General features: G+C 39.1%; 1 pseudogene; it reads right to left on the minus strand.

Moving 5' to 3' along the window:
- Positions 1–10,283: 10,283 nt before the first annotated feature.
- LOC122789536 lies at positions 10,284–10,438 on the minus strand (annotated as a pseudogene).
- Positions 10,439–16,607: the final 6,169 nt, after the last annotated feature.

Below are 16,607 nucleotides of genomic sequence, written 5' to 3' on the forward strand. Positions count from 1 at the left end.
TGCCATTGTTTCCAGATTTTGTCGCTGTTTAGCTTTAGCTATTTAGTTAATTTAGTTAGCCATGGGGCATGGTTAGTTTTGATTCTTTATACCTGAGGAGGTGCAAGGCCATTTAGGGCATCCAGGAATATTGTATTACAGTAATTTACCATATCATGTAGAGGTAGAGTTTTTAGGGACTCCAGTTCAATGTTTTTCAGTAGATTGGTGAATGTCTGTGGGTTGAAGCTGGTCAGATTACATATTTGTTTATAGTGATGTTCCTTTTAAATGGATGGTGCTGTTCTAAGAACAAAGGCAGGGAGATGGTCACTAAGTGCACTTGGGAGAAAACTGGCTGAGGAGAGTTTACTCGTGTAAAAACCAGTATCCAGTCCAGAATACAGCCATCAGTATTACATCTACTGAGGCCATTTGGAGTGATGATAAGCTGAGTGAACTTAAATAAGTTGATGTTTGAGGATGTGAATTCAGAGCAGAAGTTTAGCCAATTAATATTAACATCACCCAGAATGATAATTTCATTTTTAATTATATAGGTTATCCAGGCAAGGATATCTTCCAGAATAGGTATATTATTGCCAGGGAGTATATATAGAACATATGATACATGGACTTTTGGATTTATTTATTTATAGGAAAGAGATGAGAATTTCAGCATTAGAGAACATGTAGCATAGTATTAATATAGGGGTTATGTTGTAGGTGCTAGGAAAAAGGACAGCTATACCACCTCCTTTCTTGTAAACCCTATCAGACATAATGGTGTTGAAGCTTGGAGGAAGGAACTTGAGTGTTTTACATAAAGTTTGAGCCAGGTCTTAGTGGCAGCAATGGCATTTGTTTGAGTCCAATCCAAGCATGAGGGTCAGTAATTTTGTTATGAATGCTTTGAAAGTTTAGTGTAACAATTTTAAGGATTTACAGTAATAATAGTTGTTGTCTAGAGCAGAAAGGTTGGTGGAAGTGGGTTCTGGATTAAGGTGGCTATCACCGCATAGGGGTAAGCCTGAAAATCTGGGAGAGTAAAAGGATATTAATTAAATTATTTTTAATTTGTTGAAGAGATTCTATTGTGGGTAAGCATATGAGGTATTACTAAATAAACCTTCCGCAAATAATTTTATCAGCTCTATTGGCTCGGTGATATCATTTGACCCCTTTTTTAGAACTATTCCTGTGATATCATCATATCCATAATTTCTCAAATAATAATTTAGAGCAAGGTTTAATTCATAGCTTTTTTCACTTATTGTATTTCCTTTATCCATGCCTTCTAAATATAAATGTTTTTATTTATAACTATTTGATAATCTTTATAATTCTTCACATATTAATCTTTTCCCTTCTCAACTTAGATAACCTTATATTCCACCACAAATGACTACTTATCCTGTTCTAAGCTTGAACCCTACTGTTATATAACAATATGTTAAATAATTTATGGAAGTGTAAAAACTTTCCCAATTATCTCTTTTCTTTATTTTCAAAATTCTTTCCCAGTTGCATAAAAGGATGTCATCTCTGATTAAATCAACATCGGATTGATAAAACATTTTTACTTATTCTCTTTGTTTAATATGTGATGGATTACAGATTGACACCTCAAAAATAACATGTAACTGATTTGATCTTCCTAACTGTGGTCGAACATCACAAGCATTTAGCTTCAGTCTTTCACTTATCCCTACAACATCCAGATTAGTTTTACTGAATGTAAATGTGTTTACTATTTGTGAATAACAATTTGTTATACTGGTTTTTATCAATGTGTTTATCTTATTCGATGTAGCAGGGGCTTTCTTGCCAATCAACATTAGGAACATTTATATCCCCTATAATGATATCAACATTGAAGCATTTACTAATACATTATGTCAACGTATTGTCTGATTAATTAATGATATTTGGTGGATGAAAGAAAACAGCTACCTTACAATTAAAACCCCATCAACAATTTTGCTATTACAGATTCAGTACATTCATCACTTAATATTAGTAGGGAAATATATTTATTTGAGATATAAACAAATACCTCTCCACCCCTTTAGTCAGATCTAAAAATATGGTGCACAGTAAACCCAGGAATACTTACTGGTTGCTATCACTATTGAACCAGGTTTCTGTAATAAATTGTACATCAGTTATATCAACCACTATAATAGCCTCTAGTTCCACAAATGTATTATTTAAGCTGTGAGCATTTAGTCAACAAACATCTTAATTTGGTATTATTTGGTCTTAAAAGACTCATTAAGTCAACTCTAAAAAAAATGTAATCAATGTTTTTTGGTATGTTCCCATTACTGTATGACCCATATGATTCAAATGCAGCTTGTCTATAGAAAAATGCAGTCTTATTATGAAAAATCTCCCAGCACAGAATTACCTTTATTGAGTTTGATAAAGATTTAAGCCTTAACAATTTGTCACCAAAGGCTAGCTCATATGCAGATGTTTTACTGAAACCATACTGTGTCTCTTACAACCATTTGAATGGAATCGTCATGTGTCCTTGTTACATCATTATTCCCGCCTACTGCTATACTACTATAAGAACATCATACTTCAGTGCATTATTATATATTTTCTTAATAGCAGCTCTTATATCAGCCATTTTATATCACCTCAGTGATGATACTGTTACCAAGTCTCTATTTACTCTGGTATAATACTCCTCAAACTTCTCAACATCAAGTCACCAATAACAGGAATTTGCCTTATGTTCTTTGTTCCACTTCATTCAAAAGAGCATGAGTTACAAATACTACAGACATCCCCTTCTTTCTGTATAGCTTAGTAAGTTTCTTTCTAAAGCCCTTTAGAATGCATTTCACAACTTGAGTAATCTCATCTATTGTTGTATCTTCAACTTCATAGAGCACAGACATATATGTGCGACATACTCCCTCATCAAACCAGCTAGAGCTCCTAGCACTTATTCAGACAATCTTATAATACTGTGAGTGCTATCAGAACATGGATACATATGCATATCCCAGAAACATTGGTAGAACTGGTGCAGGTTATGTACAAAGATCCAATGACTCAAATATAAACACACAGAGGGATTCCCAATGGGAGTGGGAGTGCATCAGGGTTCAGCTCGGAGCCCACTGCTGTTCATACTGTTGATGGACTACATTAGCAAACAGGCTAGAGGGGATAGATCAACAAAGCTGCTGTATGCAGGAGATGTGGCATTACAGGCAGACTCTGAGCAAGAACTTCAGCAAAGAACAGGTGAATGGAATGCAAAACTGAAGGCACATGGATTGAAATTGAGCACAGATACAACAGTTGTAATGGCAACTAATGGTGGAAATCAGAAAAAGCTGAGAATTAATATAGAAGGGAAAGTAGTGGAATAGGTCAACACTGTCAAGTATCGGGGAGGGGTCTGAACAAGGAGGCCAAAGTTAGAATCAGAAGGGCTGCAACAAAAATGGCACAGAATGTCAAGGGTGTAAACAGTACTACTGTGTGATTCAGAAACCTGGGCACTAAAGGCAAAGCATATAAGGAAGCTAGAGGTCATGGAGATAAAGGGCTTAAGATCAGTGGTAGGATGTACTCTGTGGGACAGATAAAGAAATAAGGACATCAGTGCACAAGCCAAAATAGCACCAATTTCAGACAATGTCAGAAAGAATAAATTACATTGGTTTGGGCACATTTGCAGAAAAGAAGACAATCTGGTGAAGATTATTTGGGACAGACAGAAAGAAGGCCATAGGAATTGAGGGCATTCAGCTAAGAGGTGGATGGCTTGTGTATGAGAAGACCTGTGAGAGTCAGGCATGAGTGTTGAAGAAGGAAGTAGACTGGCACTAACTTGAGAGTGATGGTGACAGCTGACACAACACCCTCACCCCATGTAAAAAATGGGAAAAGAGGGGGTTGATGATGATGATGATGATGTACATGCAGGAGTTTTAGGAAATCTCTATATCAGGCAATTTGTTGTTCCCACAACCATCATTCATCAGTGAAACTTAAATGTAGCCTTGCTTAACATTTACTAAGATGGAATGTCTAACAAATTAATTGTGCCTAAAAAAGCATTGTTGGTATAGAAAAGCTATTTCACAGCTTATGGAAACCCTGCAAAGAATAAAGTAAAACAGAAGCACAAACCAGTCCAAAAAAGAAAAGTAGCCAAAGTGAAGCAGCTGGATTGGACCCACTCATCAAAAATGGAGGACACAGTAGTATAAATCATAAAACCACTTTAATTGAAACAGTACATAAATCCAGGAACAAAATGGATAAGCGCTTTCGTCTAGATAATCTAGACTTCATCAGACAACAGTTAAAGCATAGATACTTCCTTTTATTCAAACCAAACAGGAAGTGACACAATTCAAAGTTAATTAGGGAAGATAAATGACTTTACATTAAATATTCATGAGATTAATAAAATAAGATAAAATGAAATCCTGAATATAGCAACAAACTGCAAAACACAAAACCCCCACAGCAGTATAAATACAAGTTAAGTACATTAAATATAAAGAATGAAATTACAAATTTAGAAAAAGACTGATGGTATGTAATAAATATAATTAAAAAAATTTAAAACCATGTAAAATAACAATATGATATCTGTGTGTGTAACATGGTATATTAAACAGTAATTATTTGGGAGGTCATATTGCCTCTCCAATGCCTTTAATTTCAGTAAGGAGCTGACTGAAATATATTCATTTAAGCCTGGCCAGTTCCCTGCATTCAGGTCTAGCTGCCAATATAATTCTCTTTTTTCCAACAATAGTGACCATGCTCCTCCTCGAACATCAGTGTTGATACTGTCTATAATGAAGAATGTAAATTTATGATTGTTGTTCTCCATTATGTGCTAATTTAATACATTATTGTCTTTAGTATTTTTAAAGTCATATAAATGTTCATAGATGTAGTTTTTCAGCTTCCGGTCAGCCTTGCCATCATAGAAACATGAACAGACAGTGCACATAGCACAGTAAACTACTTTCTCAGAACAACAGTTATATTTCTGCCTGATCTTAATTTCCACATTGTTAACACAAAATGTATTACCTTCTTTTACAAATTTACAATAGTTGCATCTAACACACTTATTCTTGGAACCAGGTTTTTGGTGAAAGACCAGGATCCTGGTTTCAAAAATGTTCTTTAAATTCTTTCCTTTTTATACACAATAATAGGTTGTGAGCCTATCACAGATCTAATATTCTTTTCATGTTTCAGAATGGACCAATTGTTCAATAAAATATCCTTTAAAATGAAACTCTCATCAGTAAAAACAGTAATAAATGAGGTTTTAAAATATGTACTTTCTTCCACTATGCTAGTGTCATGAATGTTGGATGAAGGAGAGGTAATGGATGTACTATCACCAGAAAGTAAGGGGAGGTAAAAAACCCTCTCCCTTTTGTTGAAAACCTCAATCATAATGTTAATAATAAATTTGTGAGGGTAACCTCTTCTTAGAAACATTTCTTTCAGCGTGTCACATTAATTCAGAAATTCATCCATTAAAAACACCATACATGCTGCACGCACGAATTGACCTTTAAAAATAGCCTTCTTTTTTTCATAGGGTGGGTGATAGAATAATGTAGCAGAGAGTTAAAATAAGTATTTTTTCTAAAAAACTTTGAAATGAACTTATCATGATAGTTTTTGAGTAAGAGGATGTCAAGGAAAGAAATCATATTAAAATCACTGGTGTGTGTAAACTTTAAGAAACCAGTGGTGGTTCCAATATATGCAATAAAATCATTAACAAGTTCATTAGGTCCATCCCATAAAATAAACATGTCATCCAAAAAACTGGTATAAACCTTAATATATCCAAAATACTTTGAGGGGAACAAGAGTTTTTTTTTCTCTCATTGTTTTACTACAATGTTGGTATATAGCCCACCACATGCTGACCTCATGGCCAGTCCTTCTTGCGTAAATATATTTCCTTATTAAAAAGTATAAAATTGTTTTTGAGAACCATTTCCATCAAGTGTACATAAACCAGAACATCAAAGTGTGCTATACCTTTCTTATAAAGGTATTATGTGAACCAGAATTGGTGCAGGTTATGTACAAAGATCCAATGACTCAAATATAAACACACAGAGGGATTCCCAATGGGAGTGGAAGTGCATCAGGGTTCAGCTCGGAGCCCACTGCTGTTCATACTGGTGATGGACTACATTAGCAAACAGGTTGGAGGGGTTAGATCAACAAAGCTGCTGTATGCAGAAGATGTGGCATTACAGGCAGATTCTGAGCAAGAACTTCAGCAAAGGACAGGGGAATGAAATGCAAAACTGAAGGCACATGGATTGAAATTGAGCACAGATACAACAGTTGTAATGGCAGCAAATGGTGGAAATCAGAAAAAGCTGAGAATTAATATAGAAGGGAAAGTGGACAGATTAATAGTGTCAAGTATCGGGGAGGGGTCCGAATGAGGAGGCCAAAGCTAAAATCAGAAGGGCTGCAGCCAACTGGCACAGATTGTCAAGGGTGTGAACAGTACTACTGTGTGATTCAGAAACCTGGGCACTAAAGGCAAAGCAGATAAGGAAGCTAGAGGTCATGGAGATGAAGGACCTAAGATCAGTGGTAGGATGTACACTGTGGAACAGACAAAGAAATAAGGGCATTAGGGCGCAAGCCAAAGTAGCACCAATTTCAGACAAGGTCAGAAAGAATAAAGTACATTGGTTTGGGCACATTTGCAGAAAAGGAGAAGACAATCTGGTGAAGATGATTTGGGACAGACAGGAAGAAGGCCAGAGGAAATGGGGGCATTCAGCTGTGTGAGAAGACCTGTGAGAGTCAGGCATGAGTGTTGAAGAAGGAAGTAGATTGGCACTGAACTGAGAGAGATGGGGACAGCTGACACAACACCCACACCCCATGTAAAAAATGGGAGAAAAGGTGGTTGATGATGATGATGTACATGCAGGGGTTTTAGAAAATATCTATATCAGGCAATTTGTTGTTCTCACAACCATCGTTCATCACAGAAACCTTAATATAGTCTTGCTTACCATTAACTAGGATGGAAATTCTAACAAATTAATTTTGCCTAAAAAGGCATTGTTGGTATAGAAAAGCTCTTTCACAGCTTATGGAAACCCTGCAAAGAAGGGGAACTCTATCCCTGACAAAGTAGGCTGACTTGTTAATCATCATTTTCTGTTTTGACACAATCTGGATCCATATGGAATGTTCCCAGTTAATAAGCTACTTGCTAAAATAATTTATTTTTTCAAATTGTAGCACCACTGTCAATGAAGGTGAGGTACTGCTGACGACAAGTGTCTTACCTACCTCAGACATATAAATGCAGAGTTTATCTCTTGCTCTCTCTCTCTCTGGGTCTCTTGCTAGCTGTCTACATCTACTACAATGTAAAGCCACTGCAGGTATCTATCCTTCTGTGCCAACAATGGGAGTGTACTCATTCTTGGGTTGAAGGGAAATAAGGGCTGAGGTCACATTCTAAATCTTGAGTACCAAACAGATAGCTGATCGTGACCCTTTCTCTGCACAGCCTACTGTTTCCAGGATCTGTATACTTGACTATAAATTCAGGTTTAGCTAATACACTATAATATATGACTGCAGTCACTGGAGTTCCTTATGAATGTAGGCCTGCAACCAGGGAGGCTCACTTTAATCGTGGAAGAAGGTGCAAGTAAAGATGTGTTACAGTGAGAAGTGTTATGTGGCAAAGAAATGCTCAGAGGAGGGCTTATCAGTTTAGATAACAATGTCCACATGGTGTTGGCAATATTGCATTGACTGTTAAGTTATTTAAGTTGTTTACTGACATGTCTAGTGTGTGACAGAAATAAAACAGTGAGAAATGAAGGAAATCAGTTTCCTCCTGATAGTAAATTCCAAGCCAGGTATATAAAAGTATCACTGAAATGCAAGTAAAATGTAGATTAATGCATGCTGCTGCACTTAGCACAGACGGTCTAAAGACTAGGGCAATATAAAACAAAATCAGATTAGTGCAGCAGGACTCCAACAAGCTCAGCACTATAAGCCACTGATCCCACAACTAAGCTTCATAAATGCTAGATAGAGCCAAAATGGAAATAACACCAATCAGCAACAACGAAACAGACAGCAAGTCAGTAAGAATAGGAATCAAGTTCATAAGTTGTGAAATACATAGTGAGGACTAGAGTTACAAAATAATTGCAGCTGGAAATAATGTATTGTGTGCACAACAAGATTATAGGTCATCATCTGGAATGTGAAACATCTGTGAGATTCTGTTACGGACAGCAATTGAGATGTTCAAGGCAAGCTTGGCAGCAAAGTGCTTGGCAGTTAAACTTCAAAAAGGCTTCCAAGTGGCAAAGACAAACTAGGCTGCTCAGCCTGACATCCTCCCTGAAGACAGTTATTGGTCTGTTTGATGTCATTAGCAAGTGCAATGACTATTTCTAATAGACCTCACCATGACAAGACTGAAATAGATTCATGTAGCAGAAGACTATCCTGAAGCAGATCAGTTTGACACAATGTGCTTCACAGACTCCATCCCAGTCTCATCAGGTCATGGGGCTCAAGATTATAGCATTGCAAACATGGCATGAAATGGAGAGGGTGTGACTCTACTCTGAACCCTCAAAACATCAATGTTCATACTGAAAATGTTCAGTCAATCTTGAAACTTACCATTGACATGAAATCAAAGTGCAATACCTCAAGGGGAGTGATTTTGCAGGGGAAAGCATCCCTATAGTAACATATAATAAAAATCTGGATAAGCAGCCAAACTGATTTCAACATGAGGTGTCTACCTAGGTAGACAAGATCCCCTTCCAGAGGAATAAGGCAACCAAATGTAGTTTTCAAAAGTACTGTTTATTTTTTGTGGCAACCCCCTGACCTTTAACCTATACATGGGAAACCCAGCACAGGCTCATGCAAACCACAAGACCCTGGTCATTGTGTGCCATCCAAGGTACTCTAACCATAAGACAAATAAGGCTGTGATCAGACTATATGACCAGTTCTGTCACTACCTCTCGGATCTCAACACCCAGATGGAACACCAGGCCAAAAGTATATTTTGGGTAGCAGTGGCAACAGCTTTACCCCTTTGTAGCACAAATTACTTGTTAGACAAGAGTGCTAGGTTTATAACTAGACTTTAAATTGAAAATAGCCAGAACTAACTGTCTTGATGATACCAAGACAGAGTAGACCAAGGGAGGTGGAGAACTCCTTTAAGAGCAGCCTTGCACTACCCATTGGATGGTAGACAATGTGGTACCAATAGGTTGTTCCTGCACCCATAACATATCATAGAAACAGGCAGTGCAAATCTTATCAACCATCAACCTTATGGTTGAATGATGCAAAATAACAATCCCACTGCCAGACAGGCTCAGGCTAAGAATTGCATATCTGCAAACCCGGGGACACTTTTGCCATGAGAATCTTCAGGTATCAGTAATAAAGACCTTAATAACATAAAGGACCTCTGGGTGGACCACAAGGTCCCTACCCATTTACCTCTGAACAATTTCACCCCCTCTTGAACTCTCAATTCAAAGTTCTTGTTCAACTTTCTCTTACAATACTTGTCTGCTGTCAGTTTCGTGCAGGTGTTTAGCCTTAAATGGAGTGTACCACATGCTTTGGGCTGCATTCATAAACAACCCAGCTCTTGGAAAACCTGATCTATCTGCAGGCTGAGCTTCAGTCACAAAGACTTGGGCCCCCTGGGCACTGATGAGGAGACAGACTTCTGTATGCCACATTTCTATGTGGCTGTCACAAGAGCAGGGATTTGGACCTAGGCTCTTCCCTCTTCACTCACCATTACTGAGGGAATCTTGTTTAGTTTCTTTTCTTCTGCTTAGTAATCTGCTTAAATCTGGGGGGGTCACCACATCTGATCTGAGGTCATGTTCCAAGCATGGTTGCAGGGGGGCAGTGGCGGGGGGGTCATGCTGCCCCTCCCCTGATCCAAACCCACTCCCCCACAGCCTGAATCTGTTTGGTGGAAGAGGGCTGATGTGACCTGGTACACATGAAATAGGTGGGTGGACATTGGGCCATGTCCTCTGGAAGGGCAGCCGAGTGGTGGTACCACTGACAGCCTCCAGGGGCAGGACAGACAGGCTTCCCAGCTGGGTGTGGTAGAGACTCCTCCCCTCTATCCATTTCTCACCCCGGGGAGGATGGTGGCCCATGATGGCCTCTCTGGACACCCCAGCTATGCCCTCACTGGGGTAGGACAGCTCCAGGGGCAATGGAAGGCATGATGACCCTTAGATAGGTATAGCCCCAGAAGTAACCTGGGGATGCAAAGTGCATTCAAAGTGTTGATGTTCAGTGTGTTCATGTAATTCACATTAATTCTAGCAGCTAGTTGCAGTCTTCATCAACACATGAGCCGAGTGATCCACTGCTCTGAGTAGTACCTGTCTCACTCCATCATCATGGGCACCTCTGCTGATACAGCATTGCACCAAAAGATGAGCAGGCAAGATTTCAAGGGCATAATCATGGGCCCTCAGACCAGGGTTACTGGCCCTGGGCCATGGGATGGCAGGCAGTGCTGCTGTGGCTGGCACAAGGCTGACCTTTGGGTTCTTCAACCTGATGCCCAATGGGGAGTGGAGAGTCCTCTTTGGGTAGCTGTGACCACCATTAAGGATAGAGGACACCAGTGTATGCCCCTGGGGTGGCCCTGCATAGTGTCTCCTGCTAGGACTGGACCCTCTACCCATCCTCCAATGGGAGCCTGCCACCTCCGAGGTGCTCTGCAGACTGCGCTGCTGTCCAGGCACTCCCTCAGTGGCTGTCCCCTCAGGGAGGTGGAAGAGTTCCTGGCACAGCTGTGCTTTCTGCCACATGGACAGGACCCCTCACTGCCAGGAGGTGAGGGGGAAAGACACTGCCCTGCCTCTTGCTCCCCCTTCCCCCCAGGAGTCATGGGCATGGTCCCAGCAGTCTCCCCTGGGGCAGTTGGAGAAGGAGAGAGAGGGTTGAGGTGGCAGAGTGAGAGAGGCAGTCTCTGGGATGGTGGCATCCTGGGATCCTGCACATTAATGATTCTTCAGCAGGTTCACCTACAGAAATGTTATTATGACTTTTACTTCCTCTAGATATTCAAGTTTGATTGTCTTCTCAGTGCACAATTACAGTCATGACCAACGCCAGTGGGGTTGACATAGGACCTCACTAAACCAAACAGTCAGTAGTAGTGATGGGCAGTGTGCATTGCAGATACTATTATATTAGCTTTGCATTTAAATAAGGTATTATGGCCTAATTTAAAGGGGAAAAGGCCCCATTTAACTGTCCTGAGTGGAAAGTGGGATCCATTGTCATTGATGATGGTTATGGTGAGCCAGAGAGAAGGCTAAACATCAGTTAATGGTCTGGAGGAAGACTGTTGTAAATGGCAGGTGGTAAGAAGAGTAATTGTGTGAAATATGTGGACCTGCATGACTGAGTCCCATTATGTGGAGACTGAGTTGCCAAAATCCAGATTTACATATATTAAGACCAACATTATCATTTTCCCTTTTCTCTGAGTTATGGCAATCTCAAGAATTCATTTATGTATGCTTGTAGGTTGTGGAGGCCCCTGGAAAAAAAGAGTTTTAAAGGAGAAGAGAGTTGGTACATATTTGGATTTTTGGTCTTTTTTTATTTCTACATGTCTGAACTTGGCATTTTATTTCTGACATTTCAATAGGTAGCCAGTAAGAAGATAGGTTAGACATACTACATGGATGGAAGCAGAAGAGTTACTGTAGAGATACAGACATAAAAGCTGCAACCCCAAAATGGAGTTGGCTGAAGGCTTCAAGTACAGGAATAATATGTTTTATGTAGGAATGATGAAGGAAGGGCAGAACTGGTCAGGTTTTATAAGGATGAGATGGAGAGTGTGGAAAACAGAGGACATATATGGCTATTAAAGGAAAGCCTTGCCTTAGCCTTAATAAAAAATGGGAAAGGAGCATTCTATGCTTGGAGAAAACTTCAGCAAAGCAAAGAAAGCAATGAACAGCCACTGCTGTAGACTAGAAGTAGGTAGAGAAAGAACGGTCTGTCATATGGGAGGCTGACCTCGTTGTCTTTTTACCTACATCCTTACCAATTTGTTCAAGTTACTATAGCAGATCCTCTGATAGAAGTCTTCATCTGATCCCCCTCCATGTTTGTGGAAAGACTTATTTCATCCAGTGCTATTTTCCTTTGCACAGTTTGCTGAGCTATGCTTAGTTATGGCTTACACAATTTACATTACCTCCACTAAGTGTGTTAGGGTGTTGCAACTTCAGTAAAATGCAAAGGACAAAAACAAATGTTGCTGGGCTGAGTTTTACAAGAGATCAGTAAAACAGCGACTGTCTCAAAGAATACAGATTCAGGACATTTTGTTGTTTTTACCCCCAACAGAGTCTGGTAAGAAAAAATAAAAAAAAAATAAACTGGAGCTATTATGTATGCTATTTGAGCTGCAAGACATTGCAGTTTATTTAAATGAAACCTATGCATTATTTCTGGTAACAGCCTGTCCACTCTGCTTCCTACTGGCTGCTATGACATTGAGACTTATTGGTTATAGCACTAACCTACAGGGCTCATGATCATTGTGAAGTTACAAAGTATCTTGTGTCTTTGAGAACAATGGTGACATACTGTTTTAATCACTGTTTTATTGTCTCTGTCTGGTACAAACCTGAAGCATAAAGCAAAACTGCCAGGTTCCTTGTGAGTCAAGTTACTTGGTGATTTGCTCCATTTATTCAAAAGATTAGGGTAAATTAATTGAGGTCAGCTTTGCAAATTGTTTTTATGTTGTCTATTGGCTGCATAAAAATGACGTGAATTTTATGCACTGAAATTTTTTTGAGGCTTCTCATATTGTTTGTATTTCTGGTGATTTGGTTGCATCCAATGTGTATATGTAGCAGTTTCTTTTGTTTATCACCCGTTTGTGGGATAATTGGTAGTGGTATTAGAAAGGCACAGGATTATGAAGGAAAGATTTGTTAGTGAGTTGTCATTCCTTAGTTGTCTTAGTGTATAATTGCAGATTCTTTTTTATTCTAGTTTTTGTTGGTGTGTTTTAATTTGTAGCAGCTCTATGTGGGTAAATTTGATTTTGGATTAATTTTAAGGGATTTAGAATTATTTATGAGTGAGATTTTGTCAGTAATCATTACTTAGATTTTTGAGTAGTATGTATATAATTTCATCTGTGTTCCCCCTGTTTGGTTTCAAATAACATTTTCAGTTGTTCAGCAAATGTTATGGGTTAATTAGTGGTAGGAATAGTTAGGTGTGCTATAGATTAGGTAGGAGAGTGGCTTTTGGTGAGTTGCCATTCCTTAGTTCTCTTGACTGCAGTCTGTGTATTTTTGTAGTTACAGTCTTTTTCAGTAGTCCTGATTTAAATTAGTGCCACTCGTTTTTGGCTGCTGTTTGGGGGTTAATTTGTTGGTTAGGTTTGTTATAAGAACTTAAGGTTAGTTACAGGAGGTCTGTTAAATGAGTTATTTTTCAGTTTTCTACAGAGAAGTATGTATAATTTTAGCTGCCTCCCCCTGATTTGACTTAGTGTTATCTGTTTTTTAGCAGACATTAATTAGTGGTTGGCTAATTCAGAGTGGCTTACAATTAGGTGAATGAGAGGCTTCTCTGCATTGACATGCCTTATTTTTCTATGGTACTTTCTCTGAAGCTTAAAGCACTTTTTGACTGTGATTACTCACTTATTTCACAGTATGTGATGGTCAGCTGTGCCATGCACATCTCATAAGGCAGGCTCAGTGACAGTGCACGTGATTTGAAGAGGGGCTGTCATGAAAGCTGGATGGTGACTTGGTTTTATGTCATGATCTACTTGATGCAAGTAATCCTGCAGGCACTGATCTGACAGTGCTGCAGGACCATGATCGGGACCTTGAAGGACAGGTTCTGCTAGGTGTAGATGAACACTGATGTGGGCTGCATGAAAGCTGTTGCACTTGTTCCCCCAGACTAATTGCTGTACTTTCTTGAGCAGCACTTGTAGTCTCCTATGATTAGCCCCAACATGTCCAGACATTAGCCCCTCCTCATCCTCTTCCAATACTGACTCCTGCTTGAGTGAAGTAAGTCCTAACCAGTGTACAAATGGGGGCAGCCACTGATGCTTGGTGTGCAGCCATACTAAGCATCACTGTGATTATGGCATTATCCCTACTCTGTGACATTTCCATGTAGTGCTGGCAATCCTCACTATGCATCACTGTGATTATGGCATTATCCCTGCTCTGTGACATTTCCATGTAGTGCTGGCAATCCTCACATGTGCCCTGGAGGACTTTGATAATTTCCGATTGACATTCTGCAGCAGTGCTCTGAGCCCTAACTATGTCACAGCACATTTATTGCTGGGCAGTAAATGCTTTACTTATTTTTTAGGGTTGCTGTAATAAATTCCTGCATTTCAGCCCCCCTTTGTAAAGATGTTACTGTGGACACTCTTACATTTGAATGTTTGCCATCATCCTAAAAGTTTTTGTCTGGGTTTTGAGATACTGGCATAGACATTCATGAGTTTTCTCCTAGTACAAGCATGAGTGTAATGTTAGCATGTACTTGACTTTGTGATGCACAGTCACTTCCTGTAACGTTACTATCATGTCGTGGCATGTGAGATCCTGCCATGAAACTAAGAGATTGTATGCTACTTTCTTCAGGCTGCCTCATAAATTTAACTATGTTATCATCATCATCATCACCTTCATTAGCCATTCTGCTACTGATATCCAATTAATCATAATAATAATAAAACTGCACTCCTATCATGTATGCACAGTAATTACTTTCACAGTGATCACTAATCATTTTCACTGCTGCTGTCTAAAGCCATGACATTTACCCATCTTATCCATAAAAATAAACATTCCTTGAACTGACCTCACTAATTTCACATCCTTTTCTAGTGTTTTGTATTAATTTACACTGTTTCTGTTATTTGTTCTTACTTTAAAATGTTTGCAGTTTTCTAAGTCATTTACCACCTAAATCATTACCACAAATTAATATGGTGGTGTTAAACTATTTCAGGTAAATTCAGGTCTACTTTCCCATTTTGTATTCAAATTCAGTCCTTTTATATTTATCTTCATGAATCACAGTAATACACACATGTGTATGGTCACTTATGCTCATAAATCACTCTCTGCTAGTAATCAATGTAGTCTTACGTTCAAGTGAATGTGGTAGGGACAACAGCGGACTCGGCTTTAGTCTTCAGCAATCCCCACCATGCCATGAGAATGTGCAAAAAACCTTAGATATGCTAAAAGCTAAATAAGTTAAGAAAAATCAAAGTGGAGTCATATTCATGACAGTTTGCACAACCATGAAGTATTATCCCTGCCTATCGAACACTATCACCTAAAAGCACTCAGCATGTAAAAAAAGTTGATACGCACTCACATATCAATATTTATTCTTGCAAAATAAAGCCACCCCCAACCCAAAAAATGAAAGTTTGCTAATGGAAAGTACAGCAGCGGTAACAATGGTAAGTCATATAAAGAAAAATAAAGATTGTATAATGTCCTTTATCTAATGCATAAGTGAAATATAAGTTAACCAATAAAAAAAAATAATAATAAATAAGTGTTGAACATGCTCCATCTTAGCAAAACCAAATCCACTTGATCTACATGCTCTAGGGATATAAACCTCAACACAACAATGAATAGAACATGCTGGAGGGATAGATTCCCTTCGCAAAGACTTCCCTTGCTATGAAACAAGGTCCTGATCTACATAAGACAGAGCCCCTCACTATCACTCTTCAAGAAGAACCTTGACAAGTGGATGGGTAACAGAATGTTCACACCAGAGGTCATACCAAAAGCTCTACTAGATAGGGCCAAGGGTACTAGCTGCTAGATCAAGGGCCTAGGGAACTACCGCACAACATGGCTGGGCTAATATATGCCTTCAGGCAGATAGCCCAGTATCTACCTATGAACCTATTAACCTATATGAATGTATTCCTTTACAAAAAAGATCATGTGTGTGACAAAGCATTTTTGGCTAAATCAAACTTGCCAGTAATAACAGTAGCTGGTCTAATGCCCCTGCTGGTTAATTGACTTTGGTTAGGGTGACATCATATCCAAGCAGGAATGATACTAAACAGCTGGTCTAATGCCCCTGCTGGTTAACTGACTATGGTTAGGCTGACATCATATCCTAGGAGGAATGGTACTAAACAGCTGGTCTAATGCCCCTGCTGGTTAACTGACTTTGGTTAGGGTGACATCATATCCAAGGAGGAATGGTACTAAACAGCTGGTCTAATGACCCTGCTGGTTAACTGACTTTGGTTAGGGTGACATCATATCCAAGGTGGAATGGTACTAAACAGCTGGTCTAATGCCCCTGCTGGTTAACTGACTTTGGTTAGGGTGACATCATATCCAAGGAGGAATGGTACTAAACAGCTGGTCTAATGTCCCTGCTGGTTAACTGACTTTGGTTAGGGTGACATCATATCCACGGAGGAATGGTACTAAACAGCTGGTCTAATGCCCCTGCTGGTTAACTGACTTTGGTTA

Source organism: Protopterus annectens, chromosome 14.part0 (assembly GCF_019279795.1).
Source record: "Protopterus annectens isolate FY-2018-M chromosome 14.part0, PAN1.0, whole genome shotgun sequence".
NCBI classification, from domain to species: domain Eukaryota; kingdom Metazoa; phylum Chordata; order Ceratodontiformes; family Protopteridae; genus Protopterus; species Protopterus annectens.